At 38.3% G+C, this 12,196-nt stretch overlaps 1 non-coding gene across 1 annotated transcript; it reads left to right on the top strand.

Annotated features, from left to right (window-relative positions):
* The first annotated feature begins 1,383 nt into the window (after nucleotides 1-1,383).
* LOC141609619 (small nucleolar RNA R71) lies at nucleotides 1,384-1,490 on the top strand. Its single transcript, XR_012527544.1, has one exon. It is a non-coding gene; the product is annotated as a small nucleolar RNA R71 (small nucleolar RNA).
* Nucleotides 1,491-12,196: the final 10,706 nt, after the last annotated feature.

Genomic DNA, 12,196 nt, shown 5'->3' with positions numbered 1-12,196 from the left:
CAAGCCTTCTTTCCTTTCTTGTCTTCATTAGCTTTACCCGAAGCCTCAATGGGTGAGCTTTCCTCTTCATCATCCATTTCTACCTCATTCCCTTTGGGATATTCATCAACTTCCAACTCAAGGTCTTTGTAAGGGTCCTCAAGCTCTAAACCACTCCTTAGCACTACCGCATGAGCATGGTGGCTATTTGAGGCATCTTTGGAGCTTTGTCCTTGAGCCAACAAACCACCGGGCGGCCTTTGAGGGTTAGCCATAGCATGAGAAGCCATCCTAGATTCCATTTCCCTCATGTCCTTAAGAAATGTAGCTCTCAAGTTTGCTTGTTCTTGTTGAGTAGCTTTAGCAAAATTAGCTATCTCTTGGCTATGTTGAAGTTGCATGTTTTTTATCATCTTCAATAGCTCAACTTGAGAGAGCTCACCTTGAGGTTCTTGATGAGGTTGGTTGGTTATGGGTAAAGGAAACCCATAGTCATACCGAGCATTGGTACCTTGGTTGTTGTTTTGCCCCCCTTGTAGGTTAGCTCTAGGACCATTGTTGTTGAAAGTTGATCCTTGACCTTGTTCTTGAAACCCTTGAACATACCCTTGCCCGAACCCTTGGTTTGCTTGGTTCACTTGACTCCCGTGGTAAAACCCTTGGTTGCCACCAAAATCTTGGTATCCTTGTGCTTGGTTCCCATAATTTTGGTTTTGATTGTTGTTTTGCCATTGGTTTTGATTTCCGGGATTAGGTCTTGGGTTAGGGAACATTCCCCTTTGTTGAGCAAAACCGGGTGGGTTGGTTGGGGCTTGTGGTTGAAGGTGTTGTGGGTTTTGAACATTAGTGCTTTTGTAGCTAAAGTTGGGGTGGTTTCTCAAACCGGGGTGGTAGAAATTGGTATTTGGATTGTAGACATTTGGGTTGTTGTAGGGTGGTCTTGTGGGTCTTGAATTGTTGTTAAAGGCTTGAAAGGCGTTAACCTCTTGAACATTCTCTTCATAGCCCCCATTGTAATTGTTGCCACACAAATCATAAGTATGACCACTTCCTCCACAAAGTTCACAACTCGCGACTTGAGCAACTTCTTCCATGGGCGGCCCATATGAGGTTGCGGCTTGGTTCACTTGATTCTTTGAAAACTTCTCAAATTGCTTTGTGAGCAAGTCGAGCTTGGCATTTGTCTCGGAGTTGGAGGCGTTTTCCTTAGGAAATTTCCCGTTCCTTCGTAGCATGTTCCCTCTAGAACCATAGTTTGCCTCCGAGTCTACCATTTTCTTGATCAATGCCGTGCCCTCTTCATCACTCAAGTGGTCAAAACCTCCCCCCGCGGAGGCATTTACCATCTCCTTAGTTCTTGGTAGTAAAGTTTGGAAGAATGTTTGAGTAATGTACCATTCCGGTATTCCAGGGTGGGGGCAACTTGCTATCAAGTCTTGATAACGGTCCCAAGCCTCACCTAAGGACTCCCCATCCTCTTGTTGGAACGTATGGATCTCATTGCGGAGCATCGCGGTCTTGGAGGAAGGGTAGTACTTGGCCATAAATGCTTTGGCTAAGTCATCCCAAGTAGTGAAAGTATCCGGTGGGTGGATGTTCAACCACCGGTCCGCTTTGCCCGTCAATGAAAACGGAAACAACATCATTCTCAAGGTGTCTTCGGACACCCCATTCTTCTTCATCATTGAAACTTTCCTCTTAAACTTCCGGAGATGAGCATGGGCATCCTCTTCAATATGACCTCCAAACAAGTCCTTCTCAACTAACCCGACTTGGGCGGGATGCATTTCAAAGTTGTTTGGGGCCAAGGTGCCAAAATTGATGGGATTACATGAATCATTATGGTTAGGCCGGTTGTGATCTCTAAGAGCCATTTGTGGTGGTGGATTTGGTTCTTGATGTGGTGGTGTTTGAGGTGGGCTATTATAATTAAGGAAGTTATGAAAGGGGTTCTCTACTAAAGTCTCAATTGTGGTATTTGGTTGAATCGTAGTTGTTGTATCAAAATTTTGTGGGATGTGTGAGTTTGGTTGATCAATGTTTGCTTGCGTGGAATTATTCCTTACTCTTTCAAGAGTCCTAGTCCTCAAGGTTCTAAAAAGCCTTTCGGGGTCGAAGTTGAATAGAAGAGCTTGGTGATTCCTTCTAGGCATACACTTAACAAATCGTAAGTCTCCTAGTGTTTTTACACACTAGGGAAAGGCGAAAATCACACACACTCTACAAACAACAATCAACTACTAAAGCAAACTAACAATTGAGACAAGATTAAAGCAAAGACTCTAAATAAAACTAAGCATAACCTAACGCCATCCCCGGCAACGGCGCCATTTGATAGGTAAAGAATTGTCGCGGTTTCCCTCTATCAAAACTATTTGTAAAACCCGAAAAAACGTAGTATTAAGTCGGGGTCGAATACAAAGACGGCGGGGGTTGCTACTAGGTTCAATTTAGAGTCAAGTTTAATCAATACTAAAAGTAGGGGTTTTGGTTTTAATCACTAAAACAATTGAACAAACAAGTTGATGAAAATGAATAAGATTAATTAAAAACTAGGGCTTTCGGGGTCATCTAAATGGTTTAAGGGCAAACATGATGAATCAAGGGGTCAATGATAAGAGGGTATCCTAAGGGTGACATCTAACTCTCATTAAGCATCACACTTCTCTTAAACATACAACAAGACCTCCACAAATTTTCATTCAATGGGGGAATTAAGCAATAATGAAAAAAGGCACAAACTTTCACTCATGCAATTAATCAAACACCTTGTGTGCATGAACAAGAAGGATAAACAATCCACCAAAGACCCAAATAATCATACAATCATGCCATAAAAACCATATAGACTCCCCCTAAACCCTAGAAGGAAGTCTACTCACTCATGCTAAAGATAACCATGCTAATAAGAGAAGAAGGAGAATTAACATAAAGAGAAGACATGATGATGATTATAACAATTATGAAAGACAAAAGAAAAAAAAGAGTAAACAAATGATTGATAAGTAAATAAGAGAAGAAGTATACCAACACAAAGAAAGATGATTGCTTGATTGAATAATAAGAAGGAAAACCTTCAAAATCCCCCAATACAATCTTCAAAGAACAAGAGTAAACTATTGATTCTAACTAACAATTACTAGTTTTACTAAATATTAAAGAAAGATTAAGGAAAGATTAGTGCTTGATTAAGAAAGGATTACAATTAATAAGGAAAGTTTTCAGATCTAGGGTTGTGTGTACAAAGGGTTTAAGGAGGGGGTATTTATAGGCTATCATTGGATTAAGGGAGGAAAGAAGGAAAAAGCCCATTAATCGTGCTGCGTGTTCTGTCTTGCGGGCGGGCGCTCCCGGCCTCCCGATCTTGGGCAGCGTTCTTCAAAAGCGAGAAAAATAGAGGTTGCGTAATTCCCGCCGGGGGGCTTTGCCGCCCGCCGCAGAGAATTCCTCTTCTTGAGATTTTCTTCCATTTCTTCATGTCAGGTACCCTCTGCCGGTTGACACGCCACCACTGTGCCGGCAGCGTTCCTTGAACTTTGGCCAAAAACTTCTTGTAAATTTTCTAAGTGTAGGACTTGTGTTCCCTGCCGGTGGGGCCGTCGCCTTTCTCGCGAGAGAACATCTTCTCAGCTGGTTTCCCTTTTCTCTCCATGGCCACATCCCCTACTGGTGGGCCGGCTGCCGGCTTGCCGGCAGAGGATCATCCTCAGCTCCTTCATCTCCTCTTTCTTCTTGCAAAGGCATTTTTAATGCCTTTCTTGCCCCAATTCCTCTATACTAGACTCGATTCCTGCGGAAAGGATACATGAAACAACAAGTACGGGAATTGGGCACAAAATGCAAGGAAAGGCGCACGAAACCGACTCGATATGAGCCGGAATGCATAAAAGAAAGAGGGAAATGAGGTGTAAATAAGTCGCATATCAGTGGACAAAAATAAAAACAAGTACACTCCCTCACTCCACCAACTCCCACCCGGTTTTCCTCCTCTTTATCGACCAACAATTGCTCATTTTTACACACTACTTCATTTTGTGTATTTTGCATGTGAAAAGCTTGTTGGTCTTTCTCTCTAAAACCATAATTTACTAAGATGTTAGTAAACAAAATTATTACTAAGATTGTTAGTAATATTTACATATTATCAAGGGTGATCTTATTAATATCTAGTTAACATTAGTAAGGTTGTTGGGTAAGTTCTTGGGTGCTTAAGAAAGGAGGTGTTCTATTTTGGACACTTGAAGATGGAGGATCTTGCCATTTATTTTAAGTTCAAGAACAACCAAGATGGGTGATCTTGGTTGTGCCCAAACACTACCATTTTCTCAATGTAAGGAAAATTGTTTTCCTCTTCTTTTATATTAATATGCTTTTATATTGCATGCATGTTACATAGATCACATAAACTCAAGTTATGAGATAATTTGACATCTAATTAGAGTGTCTAATTAGGATCTATGATCTTTCAAGTTCTTTTATTTTTCTTTTTTCTTTTTTTGAGAATTATTTCAATTCCCTTCCATTTCACATTTCAAACTTATATATTTCTATTTTTTCATTTTTTAGGGGGTAACCCTCCCTACCGTCCGGTCATTTTTCAGTAAATTTTTGCATTTTCGAGTCTTTGTCTTACGCTAATTTAGGCCAGGTGTACAAATGTGTGTTTTACATGCAATCTCTGTGTACATTTCGGCAGCATGACGGCGTAAACCATCATCTACCAAACCTGTTCAAAGCTAACCTGCAGGTACAAACAAGGCAACCCAACAACAAAGGCACTCAGGCCATCATATACAACCAAAAAGGGAATATGTACACCAAACTGGGGGCTCGAGCCCGAAACAAAAGGCATAAAGAGCAAAATGAAGGTTCCAAAATGTACAAAAGGTATAAAGTACAACAACAAAAAAACGACAAAGAGCAACAAACTACAGCTGGTCTTCGCCTAGCTCAGTGACTCTCGCCTCGAGAGCAGCAATCGCGTGACTTTTAAAAAATATTTTTCTTTTTTTTTTGATTCTATTAGTGATATCAGTCGAGTAACGAAAAACGCCGCATTCTTTAAGAAAATCTTTTCTTTTTTTAGATTTCAGCACACGACCTCTGCCTTAGACCTCGTATTATAACTAGCAAGTATAAATTAAGAACTTTGACTTTTCTCGAACAACTGGTAAGCTTTTTGTTTGAACGTTTACAATATCTAGTTATACTAGGTGGCTGTCTCTGATGTATCATTAGGAGGAGGATCATGAGCATGGTCAGTAGGTACCTGATTTAGTCTTTCTAGTCTAAGACTCCATCGTATTAGAAAGAAAAGGGAGTGACCCTCCTCTTATTCTAATGCTTTTTAGGAGGACATACCATATCCTTCTTAATAAGGTAGGGCTAAATATGGGGCATACTCTCACTAATGAGACGCCTATATATTCTGCAGTCGCTAGCTAGCCGTAGCCTTGGGAAAGTCTCCCTTTCTTATTAGGCTGACCCGTTGCCTGTGCAGTGGTGTGACCGATTCCTCGCAAACAAATGACAAATAAGTGATTTCGACCCTAGCGCAGCAAGTAAGAGGGGAAGGGCTCTCAAGGCTTAAGAATTCGTGAACAAGCAAAAAGCACGGGGTTTGACTATTTTTCTTTATTTAATAGGCTTTTATGATCGCACTGGAGGGCATAATCTTTCTCATTAGCCGGCTTCCCCTGCTGGGTTTGGGCGCATCATGACATCGTAAGATGCCTCGCCCGAATGAATTAGTTAGTATTAGAAATGTTAGAAAAAGTGAACGAAAAGAGTAATAAGAAGTGAAAAGGACAGAGACACTTCCCAACCAGAAAGCAAAGTTCCCTTTGATGGTATACTTAGTGTAAGCGAGCTCTAAGCAGTGAGACTAGCGGTTGGAATGCTCTCGAGAAAAAGCCTTTTGAAAAGAAAGCCGATTCCATATAGGATAGAAGAACCGCCCCTACAGATAGAAGCTTCCTCGACCGATAATCGGGGACCAACCCTCCACCGATCGATCCTCATTAAAGAGAGGAAAGTTCTTAAGGGGGGACAGTGTTATAGGGGGTTACAGACTCAGGCATGGTGGGGGTTTTAGATCAGAGGAAGTCTACTTCGTTCGCAATCGGGGATTCCCCTCTCAGCGGCATGCAATGATTCATTCTACCATTCTAACCTCTCACCAGAAGCATGTTGTTCAACCGTCTCCAACCTTATCATATAGTCTAAAATTTAATGCTCTGAACGTTAGGGAAGATAAGGGAAGACCACCTGAGCGGCAGGGAATTTCCATCGCGAAGGATTCAATCCAGCCACAGGTTCCCCTACGCTCCACCCGCTACAACGGGAGGATCTTTTCCAGCTATATTACTGTATTACCTTGAAATTGTAGCACCTTGACCACGAACAACGAAACAACAAAACTCCTAAGCAGAAGTTTCATCGTCATCAGCAGCTTGTTTTCTAACTAAGTGGTTAATTTAAGCGTAACAATCACTTTAAGCAGTGGAAAGAACAAAAGATGTGCTCCAAGTCCTAGCTCTCGGATCGAATTTTTATATTGCACGGGCTCGAGACGAAGCACATGTCACAACAGGGTTCCCTTTTCCTCCGGAGTGAGTGAGGTTCCTCTCCCTCTGGTCAATTCTTTCAGACCTCGACTCAGGGGTTAGATTCCACTGTACCCAGGAGCCTCGACTATGTGTGATTGGTCATTCTTAAGACTAGCGTTCCAATGATAATGAAAGTAAGTAGGCTGGCACACTGGTAGCTTCAATAGTTCACTTAATTTTATTTCGGGTTTGGTCAGGAGGGATAAAAGAGAGATGGATGGGGCTTGACTAAACTCAGTCTCAGGAAGAGCCGGGTCTGAGGAGAGAACAAATGAATTATATAAGCCGCATGCTTTTTAGGCCAAGAATGCCCCCTATTATCCCGAAAAAGCCCCCTTGTTTGGCCAATTTATGTCGAATTTTCCCGGGTTTAGTCAAAAGTCACATCCAATTTGGCCATTTCACTAGTAAAATCGTCGAATGATGAAAAAGACCGAGCGAGAGTAGTCCCTTTCTGGTTAGGGTTGGGTTCGGCTTCCCGTTTCCTTAATCTCAAGCGGCAAGTCTCGAAACACTAATTTGATTAAGTACAATAGGAATAGAATTCTTCCCCTCTCTTTCCACCAAAATAAAAAGAAAGTAGTGAGGTAAAAGTAGTAAGAGTCTAAATTGAATGCCCAACTCTAGAATCAAATCCGGGAAAGAGAGTCCCTTATTTCTTTTTCAGCAGAACGCGCCTTTTTTTGCCCGGGGAGAAAACATTTGCAAGGGGAGAAACAATCTGGGTAGAATTCATTTTAAGTATATATTTTATATAGATGTTTTCATAATAAATAAGAATAATCCTATAGGTAAAATATCATGGGTAGAAGAGTGAGCAAGAATCCTTATACCAAAGGTGTTGTTGCATGTGGACATATCTAAGGATAGCTAGCCATATTCCTGGAGTTAGCGTGTAGCATGAGTATTGAAAGGCTGATCTTCAAGCCGAGCAAGAAAAAGAACCTTTTGATGGTGAAGATGCAAAAGAAGCATTTGAAGCATTGGCTGGCTAATAAATGAGTTTTGTATCCACGTTTCCAGATGCTCATTCTAAAAAAAAATTCCGATATTTATAGGTATGCGAGGTCATAGGCAGAAGAGTTAGATTTTTAAGTATCAGGTGCAGGCTCAGTAACCGGGATTCTAGTGCTTCATTTACCATTTAAAAAGGCTAAGGCTACTTCAGCATCAATTGCTGCGTCTGGAACTCATTTTGCACCTTATTTTAGGAATCATAAAGGAAGCGACTCTAAAGCCGGTTTTTCTTTAGAAAGTTCCTCCCTAACCAAATAATGCAGTTGATGAATCCCAAAACCACGATCTCTCTCTTCTTTTGACTTGAAATCCCGAGAAGCTGGCTTTGCCCGATAGATGTCTAAAAATGAAACAAAACTTGACATTTCATCCCCGATCTAATTGTAAAATAGATTACGAGCTCTCGGATCGAATTTTTATATTGCACGGGCTCGAGACGAAGCACATGTCACAACAGGGTTCCCTTTTCCTCCGGAGTGAGTGAGTTCGGGAACCTCTCCTTCTGCTGCTGCAGATTGTTCAATTGGTGCTCTAAGCTAATACTTTCCTCTCTTTAATGAGGATCGATCGGCAAAAAGAATTTTAAGAGTTTACGAGCACGCCAAGATTGAATGGCCAATTCTTTCTTCCAATTTCGGTCTCGATTAGTTCACAAGATTGAATGGCCAAATCTCCTCCGGCCGAAGGCCTTCTAAGTCGTTGGTGGTATGCATAAGCCGCTCTGAGGTTCTATGCTATTGCTTTAATAAGAGGCCTGACACTTCAAGTTTTCTTCAAGAATGAGTCTAAGTTAGGTAGAATCGTAGAATCATATCGGTATTGAGGTAGAATCGTAAGATTTTCCCTTTCAAATCATAAAATGCAAAAAGCAGAATACGGAATAAAAGTGTTGATGAGTATTTACGTATAAATCTGTATGTACATTATAATTTAATTAAAATCTTCTAATCTAAGTCGAGAATTAAATACCTCACCTCGCTTCTGAAAATTAAAAAGAACAATGGTAGTGCCTGTTTTTAAGAGTATAAGATATGCCTAGATACTTTTTTTAATGTCGTCTATGGATAAAATTTTTAAATTGATAGAGAGAAAGCACCGTAAAGATCAATTAACGAGGTTTTGGGCCAATACATTAAGAAAAGAACTGCTTATTTATGCCTATAAGAAAAAGCACCCATTTCTGTACCGGTTCCGGAAGAGCGAAGAAAAAGAGGATGTTTTGTTAATAGGAACAATTGCCTATCATGTTATACCTATAAACCTACGATATTTGAGTGGAGACGTCCATATGCCGAGAAACTATGAAGGGTTAACAAAATTGAGAAAAGATTTAGGGTTAACTATGAGCAATCCACTTGAAAATTCGTATAAAAGTTGTTAATTCTACTTTCTAATAGAGTTGTTAGTTCCGCAGCTCTGGGAGAGAATTCCATGGAATGAAGTGGGTCAACCTCTTTTTGGCTTCGGCCAAAAACTTTTAATCGCTGGTCGAGCTTTCCAGAAAAAAAGCGCCTGACTGTGAGACTGACTGGTCGAACAGAGACGAAAGTCGACCATAGTGATCCGGGAGTCCCGTGTGGAAGGTGTGTGGATACATTTGATGTTTGGGGACTCGTACTCCTGTAGTTTAAGACAACACAAGATAATAAGGCTTGGAATCCGATGCTTCATACCAAGACGCCTTTGAGAAAGCGGGAAATGCTCCTGTGGACGAGAGTAACTGGTTACGCGGCAAGCAGTAGTTCTACAAGGTCCTCTAGCTCCATCAGCAGGCGAGCTGTCTCCTCCTGGGACTGGGAAAGCTCTCGCTCCAGGTCACGCTTCCTCTGCAAACGACAAGAATTGGCTCATGTCAATCATTTCAAACATAAGGAATGTTAGAAAATTCAAAAATGAAGTAAACGGAAGGTTTATACCTGACGTCCTCGACCGCCAGCAAGTGCCTTGATGGCAGTAGCCCGTAGTCGGTTGGCTACCCTCCACAAAGCCACGAACCGGGATGGCGCTACCTACATTTCAAGGATACTCAATAAGTTGATAGGTTTAAACAAATGTATTCTTATACGAAAGCTGATTAAATTAGGGAGCATTGTTGGGAAATGTGTCCTCAACAATAGTGCGATCACGTGATTTAAATATCATTATTAAATCTCATTTAGAAGAACACAATTGGGAAGTAATTTTGTTACTGTCAACTGGTCAACATATATCGGTAATGATTGGCTGACTAGAGTTTGACATTCATCGTCGTGTGACGGTGGTGATCGATTGACCCCTAGGTCATACCTAAAGGGCAATACACTTAATTGATTATTTAATTAATCGTATAACGTTGCGAGTTGATTAAATTACTTGAAAATTGACGGACGATTTTGGAAGTAAAATTTACGTATCAAATTGAAATATGATTAAATTAGATACGGTCTGAGTAATTAAATTGTATAATTACTCGGATGAAATAAATTGTTTAATATAACAATTAAAATGAATGAATTATTATAAATTCAATCAGTTGAAATTTATAAATGGTAAAATATTTTGGCACGAGTAATTATGAAATTACTAAGTCAATTTTGTATGTGACGTATTCTTATTAATACGTTGATTTTTAATATGATAAAAATACATAACATATTTATGTCACATTTGACATGTGACACATTGACAATTGACAAAAATAATATGGGAACCATATTATGTAAAGTGCCGAAAATATTGGGGAGAATTAAGCTAGTTAATTGTTTTATTTAGTTGATAAAACATAATGATGAAAAAGCAAGTCTAGGCATGCAAGCCTATTGTTTCTTGTGAAGAACAAATTTTTCATGCATTGGCTCCCCAATAGCCCTCCTCTTACACGGTTTTGGGGAAGAAAAACTATCATTGTTTTTCTTTTATTTTGCCTAATAATATACAAAAGATAGTGTATCAATTTCTATTCTAATTCATTCATCCAAAACATAAGTTCTAGTGAGAAGAAAATCCTCTCTTCTTCTCTCTTAAAAACCGAAAACACATAAGAGTTTTATATAGTTTTTGGTTCAATTTTCTTCTAAAGATTAATGTTATACTAGTAATTATAATATTAATTTGATTAAGTGCTAAGCCTTGGGTATAAAGCTTGGGGAGAGATCTTGTACTTAGATCTTCATTCTTCCATTGGAAAAGCTCAAGAACAAGAAGAGAAAGGTGATCTCTCTTGTGCCCTAATAGCCGAAACATACAATGTAAGGATATGATTTCTCCTTTATTTATAATATTGTTTGCATGCATAAGATCCGTTTTAATTTATGACAATTAATTAGACATATAAGAATATGTTAACATGTATATGAATCTACATTTCCTTCAATCGGTATCAAGAGCCACGGTTGTTTGCATGCAAATTGGTTAAAAGTTTTTCCGAGTTATATGAATAACAAAATAAAACTTGTAAAATTTGTGTTATTATGATATATCACGAAATAATTACATGCATGTTAATATTTCTGGTCCTAAAATGTTTTAGGATATTTTGGTTAATTTTTCGGATTTTTATTGTTCATATTTAATAATAATGACATTTAAATGTGATTTTATGAGTTAAAATGTCATTTTTGGTCGAAAATTAGCTATACTTCGAATTTTAAGTTGGTTTTTGGATATGTTATCACATATATTACTTTGAGATAACCTGTAATTTTTCATAATTTTTGCACTTGTTATACTCGAAATATGAATTTTTCATTATTAAATATGGATTTAAGAGAAAAATAGGTTAATATGAGTTAAATTTCGAATCTGGTCATAGAAAATTTATATGTTGTCACATGCAATTTTACAAGATGTGTGTAAAATAATTGGCTATAAAGAAGTCTTTTAGCATGATTTATGAATTTTTGAAGAAAAATGACATAAATAGTGACATTATTAGTGAAAATTAATAAAATATATTCTATGACTTAGGAAAAACGTCTAATGTTGCATTTTAGTCACTTTTTCAGATCTAAAATTGAAAAGTTAGTGAAAATAATTTTTCCATGTTTTTATGATTATTTTATTAAATATCGATAAACCGCAACATTGTTTTTCCGGAAAATTTTCGAAATTTTTAACCTAAGATTTTGAACATTATGAGTGTCATGGAATTTTTCCAGAATGTTCATGAATTTAAATTTCAAATTTTGAATTTATTTGGAATTTTTGGATTTATTTGAAGTTTAATAGCTTATTTTTGTAATTTTGGTCCATTTATGAACAATTTTGTAAATAAAAGTTAATTATGGTCAAAATAATTAGTGAAGACTATATTTTGAGTCCTAAGTGGTTAGGGTAATTAACTCATGCATAAATATGAGTTTATGTATTTTTGTGATTATAAAATGTTGAAATCACGCAAATCCGTAAAAACCGAGTAATATACGATATTGGCTAATTAAAGGCGATTTAGCATAAAAAAAAAAAATTGAGCATGTTCTTACATATTATAATGCTGCATTTTTCTTTATGATTGTCATAATTTTAATTTATGTAATTTTGAATTATGTAATTTACTTAGTATGGTCTTAGATTTTTAATTGGTATTTCCCGAAATGTATGGGAATATCGATTCG

This window comes from Silene latifolia, chromosome 10 (genome assembly GCF_048544455.1).
Source record: "Silene latifolia isolate original U9 population chromosome 10, ASM4854445v1, whole genome shotgun sequence".
Classification (NCBI taxonomy): domain Eukaryota; kingdom Viridiplantae; phylum Streptophyta; class Magnoliopsida; order Caryophyllales; family Caryophyllaceae; genus Silene; species Silene latifolia.
The sequence above is the reverse complement of the archived record's forward strand: the minus strand, read 5'-3'. Positions and strand labels throughout refer to the sequence as shown.